The sequence below is a fragment of the Schistocerca nitens genome, chromosome 1 (assembly GCF_023898315.1).
Source record: "Schistocerca nitens isolate TAMUIC-IGC-003100 chromosome 1, iqSchNite1.1, whole genome shotgun sequence".
NCBI classification, from domain to species: Eukaryota; Metazoa; Arthropoda; class Insecta; order Orthoptera; family Acrididae; genus Schistocerca; species Schistocerca nitens.
Genome location: NC_064614.1, coordinates 1,146,291,937 through 1,146,304,460, shown reverse-complemented (window position 1 = coordinate 1,146,304,460; position 12,524 = coordinate 1,146,291,937). Strand labels below are relative to the sequence as shown.

Sequence of the window (12,524 nt, the reverse complement as noted above, 5' to 3'; positions counted from 1 at the left end):
TTGAGCCATCCCATGTTGAATTTCCGCCCTCTGGACTCCTCCTGCTGTCAGGGAATTCACTACAACCCTTGAATCTTCTTTTCAAGTCCCCCTTTTTCTGATTTCAACACTACTGACTGCGATCCACATGTGCACGTGCTCGTTCTATCGTCACGTGAATGTGCGCGCATGTCCCTCTAGTGGCGAATTTTCGGCCTCAGCGCTCTTACAGGAACCGCACCTTCTTAAACGCTTTTCGTTTGACAGGCATTGGCACATTTCTTTTTCAGTAACCCTAATGTAACAGCTTATGCGATCATTCGATTTCATATCCCAGCAAATTGTTAGACCTGGGTGTTTGCACGCGTTGACTGATTCTAACTGTGAATCATTGATACTGTAATAGTAGGATACTACGATTCTAATTATATGATACTACATTCTTTTCACTACGTGAAATGTGTAACTTTACATTTCTGTAGATTTGAAGAAAGTTTCCAGTCTTTGAAACAATACTATCCAGATATGGACGAATATTTCTTACATTTCTGTACATTTGAAGAAAGATTCCAGTCTTTGTAACAATCCTATCCAGATATGGCTGAATATTTCTTCAGCTCTTTCAGCTATTACTTTGTCACAGCTTTTATTTTAAAATAAATATACATTTTATTTCCGTCTCATTGAGAATTAACAACTTGTATGGTGGTAAAAACAGTGCAAAAAGTTATAGCAGGTTCAAGAACATGGTGTAAGTAACGGTTCAGTTACATCACAGTATAAACCGTTATGTATGCAGGATGATATACATTACAAACAACTGCATCATCTGCGAGAAGCCACGTGGGATAGCCGGGACAGCCACGGTTCGCACGGCTCGCCGCCTCGAGCATGGGAGTGTGTGTTGTCCTTAGCGTAAGTTGGTTTAAGTTAGATTAAGTAGTGTGTAAGACCAGGTACAGATGAGCTCAGCAGTTTGATCCCATAACAACTTATCCCAAAAATGTGTAAGAAGTATGTGGTTGCTGTTAGTACACTACTGGCCATTAAAATTGCTACACCAAGAAGAAATGCAGATCATAAACGGGTATTAATTGGACAAATGTATTATGCTAGAACTGACATTTGATTATATTTTCACGCAATTTGGGTGCATAGATCCTGAGAAATCAGTATCCAGAACAACCACCTCTCGCCGTAATAACGGCCTTCATACGCCTCGGCATTGAGTCAAACAGAGCTTGGATGGCTTGTACAGGTACAGCTACCCATGCAGCTTCAACACGATACCACAGTTCATTAAGAGTAGTGACTGGCGTATTGTGACGAGCTAGTTGCTCGGCCATCACTGATGAGACGTTTTCAATTGGTGAGAGATCTGGAGAATGTGCTGGCCAGGGCAGCAGTCGAACATTTTCTGTATCCAGAAAGGCCCGTACAGGACCTGATACATGCGGTCGTGCATTATCCTGCTGCAATGTAGGGCTTCACAGGGATCGAATGAAGAGTAGAGCAACTGGTCGTAACACATCTGAAATGTAACGTCCACTGTTGAAAGTGCCGTCAATGCGAACAAGAGGTGACTGAGACGTGTAACCAGTGGCACCCCATATCATCACGCCGGGTGATACGTCAGTATGGCTATGATGAAAACACGCATCCAATGTGCGTTCACCACTATGTCGCCTAACACGGATGCACCATCATGATGCTGTAAACAGAACCTGGATTCATCCGAAAAAATGTTTTGCCATTCGTGCACCGAGGTTCGTCGTTGAGTACACTATCGCAGGCGCTCCTGTCTGTGATGCAGCGTCAAGGGTAACCACAGCCACAGTCTCCGAGCTGATAGTCCTAGCTGCTGCAAACGTCGTCGAACTGTTCGTGCAGATGGTTGTTGTCTTCCAAACGTCCCCATCTGTTGACTCAGGGATCGAGACGTGGCTGCACGAACCGTTACAGCCATGCGGATAAGATGCCTGTCATCTCGACTGCTAGTGATACGAGGCCGTTGGGATCCAGCACGGCGTTCCGTATTACCCTCCTGAACCCACAGATTCCATATTCTGTTAACAGTGATTGGATCTCGACCAACGCGAGCAGCAATGTCACGATACGATAAACCGCAAGCGCGATAGGCTACAATCCGACCTTCATAAAAGTCGGAAACGTGATGGTACGCATTGTAGGGAAGCAGCCTACTCACGCCTTATAAAATTCACATCAGTCTTTCCATTGTGTGCCAGCCAGTCCGCTGTAACTAGCTCTGACGTCATAAATGTTGCGCAATACTTTATAAATCAAGTAAACAACCTGAAACGTTTCTAGCATGTCAGGAGTAATACTAAATCAATATGTGTTGAATATCAGTTCAATAACGTTAACCATTTTCGACATTTGGACGTTTTTCTGTAAAAATCATTGGCGCAACAGAAAAGAGCTAGAAACTTAAAATTTTTTATTTAGATTCCTTTTGCTTAATAATTTAGTAGAAACAGTATTCTGGATCTCACAAATTAAAATTTTAGTTGAAATTCATGATTTTCTGGTTTTTATCTTAAAAATTAAGGAAGCAAGATAGATTAAGTAGGCGAATAAATCAAGCTAGGATGTTTAAATTTAAGTAGAAAAAAATGGTTCAAATGGTTCAAATGGCTCTGAGCACTATGGGACTTAACTGCTGTGGTCATTAGTCCCCTAGAACTTAGAAGTACTTAAACCTAACTAACCTAAGGACATCACACACATCCATGCCCGAGGCAGGATTCGAACCTGCGACCGCAGCGGTCGCGCGGTTCCAAACTGTAGCGCCTAGAACCGCTAGGCCACTCCGGCTGGCATTTAAGTAGAAGGGAGATCCGCTATAATAGTAAAGATGTGAGAAGTTTCAACTGAATAACTATAAAACTATAGCGATAGCGTATCTCCAAAGGCAAGTTCAGAGCTCGTCTACGGCGTGTAGTGTAATTAAATTAATTCTCTCGCCCAAAATATTTGACTTAGCCATGTCAGACTTTTATTATGATTACTTGCCTGTGTGCTGATTGCAAATTTAAATTGAGAGCTTCATCGGCCATCGGCAAAGGAAGCAATGATTTATTCGATAACTTAAAGTGTTGCATTACTATCCCAGAGGCTAGTCGGGAGAGGAGATTTGATCAGGCGTTCCCTTAGCGGTCCATACCGCAGCTTTATATGTAAGAACGGTGCGCGAGAAAAAAAGGCCCCAGGTCTCTCCAGACGCTGATTAGCGCACCACCTGTGCCGGGAGTCGCGTCGCGTCGGTAGGTATCGTTGATATAAACAGCCTCGGATGTAGTAATAAGTTACTCGGGATACGCGTAACCATGAAATCGTTTTCTAGTGAAGTGTTAATTTTGGGATGACGTTAATGATCTATCTTTAGTTTGCGTATGTCGTATTTTCACGTGCCGCCGCAGGACAGACTTTCTACCATTATTAGCATGGCGTTTGATGAACATTATCATCAAATTATGGTGAGCATTCACTTAAACATTTAATTTGAACAGTTATAGTTGCATCAGCGCATTAGACTCTGAACTGCTCTGGTAGTTGGATTGTGTGGATCTTTTGTCTGTGACTTTCAGAATATAGTGAACATTTTAGAGAGAATGGTTTTTGATTATGAATCCCAGCAGATGAAGTGGGCACTAGGAATTCTAATTACAGGCTTCACGTTTTGCTAATCACTTTCTGGTTGTAGTTAGAGAGCCAGTGTTGAGAACAGCAAATAACAGCATTAAATAAATAATAGGAATATTAACAATTATTCCACCCGCCGCCCCACAACATGTCTCCTCCTTACGTGAGGGATCACAACAACTTTTCACCAGGCAACGCCAGTCAACTGCTGTTTGTGTATGAAAAATCGGTTGGAAACTTTCCTCATGTCTGCACGTTGTAGGTGTCGCCTCCGGCGCCAACCTTGTGTGAATGCTCTGAAAAGCTAATCATTTGCATATCACTGCATCTTCTTCCTGTCTGTTAAATTTCGCGTCTGTAGCATGTCATCCACGTGGTGCAGCAATTTTAATGGCTAGTAGTGTATTATCTGCGGAGGCACTAACAAGCAACATGAACACAAGGGATCCAACATTCTTTGCTTGGATACACCTGACGCTACTCCCAGATCTGCCGATGACTCCCCATCCAAGATGACACATTCCGCCCTCCTTAGCAAGAAATCTTTAATCCAGTTACAAATGGCCGTGCGGTTAAAGGCGCTGCAGTCTGGAACCGCAAGACCGCTACGGTCGCAGGTTTGAATCCTGCCTCGGGCATGGATGTTTGTGATGTCCTTAGGTTAGTTAGGTTTAACTAGTTCTAAGTTCTAGGGGGCTAATGACCTCAGCAGTTGAGTCCCATAGTGCTCAGAGCCATTTGAACCAGTTACAAATATTGTTTGACAGAGTGATGTTTTGGCTGTGAGCCATCGAAGACCCTTGTGGATGATAAAGTGGTCCTCATAGGTTAACCTCGCCAATAGACAGGTCGCATCCTAAGGACTAACATGAATTTGATGAAACAGGTGTTGCACAAGGGATAGTTACGAGGGTGTGCTGAAAACTAATGTCTCCTATTTCTTTATTCTGTTCTCCATATCGGTTGAGGTGTTATGCATGTTACTCGGTCGGCTTTCTCTCTTCGCTAACGGAAGTTGCGACCCTCTGTCGCAAGAGGGCTCCGAATTGTTGCTTGCAACATGGTGGTGTGTAACATAACTATGTCGGTGTAAAAACCGAAAACTCAGAATGCTGAAAGCACTAATTTGAAGGGTTCGTCCACACATGGAGTACTCTCTTCTTCAGCATGACAGTGCGAAACGACGCATCTTGTTCAGCGTGACAATGCGAGACCACACATCTTGTCCAGCGTGACAATGCGAGACCACACACGAACGCACCAATATCTGTGACATACCGACGCCTTAGAAACGCTGTCATCGTTCATCGTCCATACAGTCGCGAGTTGGCACTATTCGATTATCATCTTTCCCAAAATTTAAAGAACAACATAGAGGCTTAAACGTTGATAGCGATGAAGGGGTGCAAGCATAGGTTAAGTTGTGCCTCTGTCAACAAAGTCAAAGATTCCACAGCGACAATATTAAGAAAGAGGATTATCGTTGGGAGAAATGCTGGTGTGACTATGCGGAGAAATAAATATGTAGACATAAATAATAAAGATGTAGAATATTCAAATGGTACTATGGGATTTAACATCTGAGGTCATCAGTCCCCTAGACTTAGAACTACTTAAACCTAACCAACCGAAGGACATCACACACATCCACGCCCGAGGCAGGATTCGAACCTGCAACCGTAGCAGCCGTGTGGTTCCGGATTGATGCGCCTAGAACCGCTCGACCACAGTGGCCGGGTGTAGAATGTTAATAATTTTTGTTTTAGTTAAAAATCTTTAAGGATCCATTCTTCTTACTCAGCCTGTGAAATAAGCGATGTTTACGATTTTATTTGGTAAAACTAATGAAGCAATCAACGTAAATCTTTTTCACATCATTACTTCTTTTTCACAATTTTTTTCCGATTTTTCCAAGAAAATTTGTCACCGTTAAGTCCTCCTTCCGAGTAGTTAAATTTTCTCTGTCTAAAATGAGGTTAATGACGGAGTCTTGCACTCTGCACACCTTGTCCGAAATCAAAAAACAAACAATTTTCTTAATCTATAGAATACTAGGCACGGAGTAATAGCTCATTTTTTTGAAATGTGGAAAAATAATAAAATGGTGGTCGTTTGAAACAAAGATGTAGTTTTGTCGTGTTTTTGGCCACGTTTGTTGCGATGCCTAACGAATAAATTAAAATAGAAGAAATGGCCTGTTACTCTTTGCTGACATGCCCGAAGAGTAATTCTTGCAAATTTGGGAGAGATATCCTTGTTAGTGTGCGCACAATCCATTCCATTAGCTTGTGATACAGTGTATTTCAAACTGACGGAACATGGCGACACTAGTAAAGATGTCTTTATAAAATTTGTTTGAATTACTGCTCGGACATGTCCACAAGGAGCAATGGGCTAAGTTTTTATGTAATTTATTCATTACTTCTTGCAAAAAACGTGACGAAAAAGACACAATAAAACTACATCTTTGTTTCATACGTCTTCTAGTTTATTATTTTTTTCAAATTTCGAAAGACTGCTATTACTCCGAGCCAAGTACCCTATAGACTGAGAGATTTGTTTATTTTTTGATTTCGGTTAAGATTTGTAGACCGAAGGACTTTCGTCATGGGCACACCTCATTTTGGACAGAAGAAATTTAACTGCTCGGGTGGGGAAGGCGGCGTAATGATGATTGAATTTCTTTTAAAAACATCAGAAAATGTCCGGGAATCAACAAACAATGTGCAAAAAGAATTGCCTTGGTCGCTTCATTATTTGAAAAAAAACGTAAACATAGTTTATTTTATAGGCATTATTTTTAGCATGCGCTCGTGATAACGCAGTGCTAGCCCGAGCCAGCTTCAACATGGGTGCCGATACACATATAAGATAATAAACAGCTTGTTCATCTAACTACGAAATGGAACAGTGTTCTACATTTATCGCAGTATTTTATAATATACTCCGGTGACATATACGAATAACAAATTGTTATTGGATGACTTCGCTCACAAGCAATGCAGAGAATGAGAAAATTATTAACTGTTAGAGTGGGTCATTATAAATCTAAACTTGAGTATCTCGGAAAAGATTAGGTGTCATGTGGTCTCACTTGGTGCAATACTATACGAGTAGAAGGTTTTGGGATTTAACCCCTGACACTAACACATAGTTTGAAGAAGGATAACTTTAAGGCATCATTTCTCCTTCCCTTGCTCGTCATAGATCGGAACACGAGGACTCGTATCGTGAAGTACATTATTTGCAGATTTCACGCCAGGTGTTTTGCTCCTAAAACAGAGACACAAGTAGAGTGGCGTGTCCAGTGAGACGCCTTGACGAGCAGACAGATCCGAGGCACGCGAATGGGGCTGTCTGCTCGCTCTTCCGCAGCGGGAGTCTGCGCCTTTTAGATGCGAACAGGAGACAACGTCTGCCAGCTAGCCCGGCGCCGCGCCGCGCCACGCTAAGCGAGGCAGCGAAGAGGTAACTAGCGGCAAATAGTTCCGGCCCGTCCGCCCGGAGGGATCGCGTGCTGCGCCAGCGGGCACGCCACGCCACGCCACAAGCTATCTGCTCCTCCCGCGGGGCCAGGCGGCCGGCGGAATAGTAAGTGCCCGCCCCGCCTTGCGCTTAATATTCCGGCCGGCAAAATGTGGGCAATCGCGCTAACTCAATTACAATAAATGACGCCGCCCCGTGCAACGGTAGAGTGCTTCCGCAACTTTGGATCCAGTTTGCAAAGTGGCGGCCGCATCGACGGAGATGAATCGATGCTGCGATGATGCAATGGGAGAAGGTCACAGGAACCCCGGTCTAAATACATCAGGTGTTTCAAAATGAATACCGGGGTTTTAAAGCTTTGTAGCATTTATTACATGCATCTTGCATTTATAAGTAATACACCAAATGAAACATCAACTGAATTTTATACGTGAATGGTGTCTGCTCTTTCGGACGCCTCATGCCTCCTCCTTTCTAGGCAGATGCACTGACTCTTACGCCAGCCTGGCCCGGCACAAATTTTCAGCTTCAGCCATTCACATAAATCGATGCCAACTGGCTGCTAATGGTGTCTTGATCCGTAGTGACTGCAGGATCGAAATGGTTTCGTTGTGTCACATACGTTCGAAAGAACAGACTCCATACACATATACACTACTGGCCGTTAAAACTGCTGCACCACGAAGATAATGTGCTACAGAGACAGGAAGAAGATGCTGTGATACGCAAATGATTAGCTTTTCAGAGCATTCACACAAGGTTGGCGCCGGCGGCGACACCTACAACGTGCTGACATGAGGAAAGTTTCCAACCGATTTCTCATACACAAACAGCAGTTGGCCGGCGTTGCCTCGTGAAACGTTGCTGTGATGCCTCGTGTAAGGAGGAGAAATGCGTACCATCACGTTTCCGATTTTGATAAAAGGTCAGATTGTGGCCTATCGCGATTGCGGTTCAAATGGTTCAAATGGTTCTGAGCACTATGCGACTTAACTTCTGAGGTCATCAGTCGCCTAGAACTTAGAACTAATTAAACCTAACTAACCCAAGGACATCACACACATCCATGGCCGAGGCAGGATTCGAGCCTGCGACCGCACCGGTCACACGGTTCCAGACTGAAGCGCCTTTAACCGCACGGCCACATCGGCCGGCCCGCGATTGCGGTTTATCGTATCGTGACATTGCTGCTCGCGTTACTCGAGATCCAATGACTGTTTGCAGAATATGGAATCGGTGGGTTCAGGAGGGTAATACGAAACGCCGTGCTGGATCCCAACGGCCTCGTATAATGAGGAGTCGAGATGACAGACATCTTATCCGCATGGCTGTAACGGATCGTGCAGCCACGTCTCGATCCCTGAGTCAACAGAAGGGGACGTTTGCAAGACAACAACCATTTGCACTAACAGTTCGACGACGTTTGCAGCAGCATGGACTATCAGCTCGGAGACCGTGGTTGTGGTGACGCTGCATCACAGACAGGAGCGCCTGCGATGGTGTACTCAACAACGAACCTGGGTGCAGGAATGGCAAAACATTTTTTCGGATGAATCCAGGTTCTGTTTACAGAATCATGATGGTCGCATCCGTGTTTGGCGACGTCGCGGTGAACGCAAATTCTAAGGATGTATTCGTCATCACAATACTGGCGTATCACCCCGTGTGATGGTATGGGATGCCGTTGGTTACACGTCTCGCTCACCTCTTGTTCGCATTGACGGCACTTTGAACAGTGGACGTTACATTTCAGATGTGTTACGACCCGTGGGTCTACCCTTCATTCGATCCCTGCGAAACCCTCCATTTCAACAGGATAATGCACGACCGCATGTTGCAGGTTCCGTACAGGCCTTTCTGGATACAGAAAATGATCGACTGCTGCCATGGCCAGCACATTCTCCAGATCTCTCACCAATTGAAAACGTCCGGTCAATGTTGGCTGAGCAACAGGCTTGTCACAATAGCCCAGCCACTGAACTGTGGTATCGTGTTGAAGCTGCATGGGCAGCTGTACCTGTACACCCCATCCAAGCTCTGTTTGACTCAATGCCCAGGCGTATCAAGGCCGTTATTACGGCGAGAGGTGGTTGTTCTGGGTACTGATTTTTCAGGATCTATGCACCCAAATTGCGTGAAAATGTAATCACATATCAGTTCTAGTATATTTGTCCAATGAATACCCGTTTATCATCTGCATTTCTTCTTAGTGTAGTAATTTTAATGGCCAGTAGTGTATATAGTTAAGATGATGTGCGGCCAATGATCCTTTCAGTGCAGATGTACACCAAGCTCGAACTCTTATTGGAATCGAAGAGATGCCGAGAGTAATGAGGCTAATGAGCGGGGGCACTACATCAGTAGCGTGTGGCATAAGTTGAGAATTTCGGTCTGACGGGAGGCGTGGTCACCATTCTGTTCGGATGGCGTAGTGGTCAGTGCATCTGCCTAGCAAGCAGGAGACCACGGTTCGAATCCCGCTCCGGTACAAATATTCAATTTGCCCCATTGATATAAATCAATGCCCACTGGCAGCTAATATCTTTAGCCCATTTGCGTCTTGTTTGTGTACTTGTGCGCACCTGCATGCACCCTTTGTTTGTGTCTTCAGTTAGAAACCCATAGTAGCAAAGATGGCAACTAGTGAACAGAATGCTTTTGTATTTTACTGTTTCTAGGAAACGAATATATTTTTACAAGGTAACTTGCGTTCCGTATTAAGTTCCATTGCAACCTCCCAAGTAATGATAACATACGTAGATGGTATAATCAATTGGAAGACACCGGTAGTTTTTGCAGAAGAAACAGTACGGGAGGGCCAAGAGTGACTGAATAACGTGCTGAACGACTATGAGAGTCTTTCAGGCGTAGTCCCAAGTAATCAGTTCGGAAGGCTAGTCGCGAATTAAAAGTTCAGACCACGTCTTCGTGAAGACTTTTAAGGAGACACTTACAACTGCGTCCTTATCGTTAGCAGTTTAAAGCCTGCAGACTACAATTTACGTGCAAACTTCGCAAACGAAATGTTGGTGCATTACGGTGAAGAATTGTTCTAGACAGTATCGTCTTCAGTGACGCACCAACATTTCGTCTAAGTGTAAATGCGAACACACACAATGTGCGCATCTGGTGATGAGTATACCCTCACGAGGTGGTACAGTTGTAACAAGACTCTCCTATATTGGAATCCTGTTGAAAGTTTATGGGCCACTGTCTTCGCTGAAGCAACTTTAACTGCTGTTTCTTATCTTGATGCGCCGGCCGCGGTGGCCGAATGGTTCCAGGCACTTCAGTCCGGAACCGCGCGACTGCTATGGTCGCAGGTTCGAATCCTGCCTCGGGCATGGATGTATGTATGTGATATCCTTAGGTTAGTTAGGTTTACGTAGTTCTAAGTTCTATGGGACTGATGACCTCAGATGTTAAGCCCATAGTGAACCTTTTATCTTGATGCCAACGACCTTGCCGCAGTGGTAACACCGGTTCCCGTCAGATCACCGAAGTAAAGCCCTGTCGGGCTGGGCTAGCACTTGGATGGGTGACCATCAGGTCTGCCGAGCGCTGTTGGCAAGCCCTTGTAAGGCAAACTGAGGAGCTACTTGATTGAGAAATAGCGGCTCCAGTCTCGGAATCTGACATACGGCCGGGAGAGCGGTGTGCTGACCACATGTCCCTCCATATCCGCATCCAGTGACGCCTGTGGTTGAGGATGACACGGCGGCCGGTCGGTACCGTTGGGCCTTCATGGCCTATTCGGGAGGAGTTTAGTTTAGTTTAGTCTTATCTTGATGCGCTGGACTGTGGGCCTTTCCTCGACTGAAGCTGAACCACAGAACTTTATTTGGCAGCAAGGTGATTCACAGCCTCACTGGCTTAACTCAGTATGTGCTTGCTTAAACAACATTGTACCCGACCTCTGAATTGCCCGCAACGGGCCGGGTGAGAGAGCTTGCTTCGCATGGGCTCCACGTTCACTCTATCTGACATCATGCACTTTTTCCTTGGGGGAGGGGAGGACGGATGGGGGTTCATGTGTATGTGCATGTGCCTCTGTGCCTCAGCTGCTTGACCGGACTTTAGAAACACGACTGAAGTTTTTGTTGCAACAATTACTCCAGACACATAGGTCAAGCTTTGGGAAGAACTGGCCTATCCACTCGATGTGTGCCGTATGCTCGCACTGAACACGCAAAATAAACTCTATGAGTTACTCCTTTACTTCACGTATTAATTATAATTGTTAGTTGAATGTAATAAATGCTACAGAGTCTTAAAACAGTGATATTCCTTTTTGAAACATACGATATAAGCACTATAATGCGTAATGTGCCGTCCAACTTCCAAAACTGTCGACCCTGGAAATGTAACAATTTTTTAACCGATTCTGTCAGAAAAACGGCAAGAGAGCCAACCTCGCTAAGGAGAGACCGTACGAATTGGAATACAGAATCGTCCATAGGTGTAGAACCAGCCTTCTGAAAGAAGACAGGCGGATACACAGAGTAGTATGAGATGAGGAGGGCAAAAGTCTATGAAGGCATATCACCAACATGGTGGCCATTTTGGAAGATGCCATCTTGGATGTAAGTCGTAATTTTCAAAAGAAAAGGGATTCTTCTGACATATGACACACCTAGAGCATTTTACGAGAAAAACAATGGTGTTTCTCACGTGAGCACAGCTTTATTCACTGTCGTCAAGTTATGTAACATTTTAGACAGAACAAAGAAAATGCTATTGATAAAACACAAATGCTACAGGTTGCAGCTCGACGTATTGTCCAGTATGTTGTAAAGATGTCTTTATCCCCTTCACCCACTCTTCCTGCACTTTCGCCATCATATGTACCGGATTGCGAGCAAAAGTATCAATGATCCTCACTCTGAGGTGTGCAACGTTTCTGATCTAGACCGGATACACAACTGCGTTCACGTGTTTCCACAGATAGAAATCTAATGGACTTAAATCCGGGGAACGTGGTACTCATTCCATTGGGCTTCGACGACCTCTCAGTATTCGAGGAAACTGGAGATTTGAATAAGGCTGGAGCATCATTGTGCAGAAAATTAATTGGAAATGTCCCTTCTTTAGGCAGTAGCAACAACAGCACCTCTTCATCTAACAACTGTAGATAACGGACTGCTGTTATTATACCTGAATGAAGAAGGACCAGCAATCCCATATTATTTACCAAGTTAATACTTTCGATGTTCCAGCTACATTAGATTCACCCATCCACTTCCGACCAGTCACTGTCATTCTACTTATTTACCCCTGCATTCACACAGAAACTGAATTCGTCTACAAACAATATGTCACAGAGAAAACGACTGTTTTCCTCCAGGTTTTGCGTCACCCATTCTGCAAATTGAGCCTTACAAGGTGTAATATTTGAT

The 12,524-nt window shown here is 44.4% G+C and overlaps 1 protein-coding gene and 1 pseudogene across 1 annotated transcript in view; one reads left to right on the top strand and one right to left on the bottom strand.

Moving 5' to 3' along the window:
* LOC126232704 (neuropeptide SIFamide receptor-like) overlaps positions 1 to 12,524 on the bottom strand; it is a 290,527-nt gene that overhangs the window by 19,619 nt on the left and 258,384 nt on the right. The window lies entirely within an intron of this gene.
* Positions 10,581 to 10,698, top strand: LOC126212927 (5S ribosomal RNA; annotated as a pseudogene).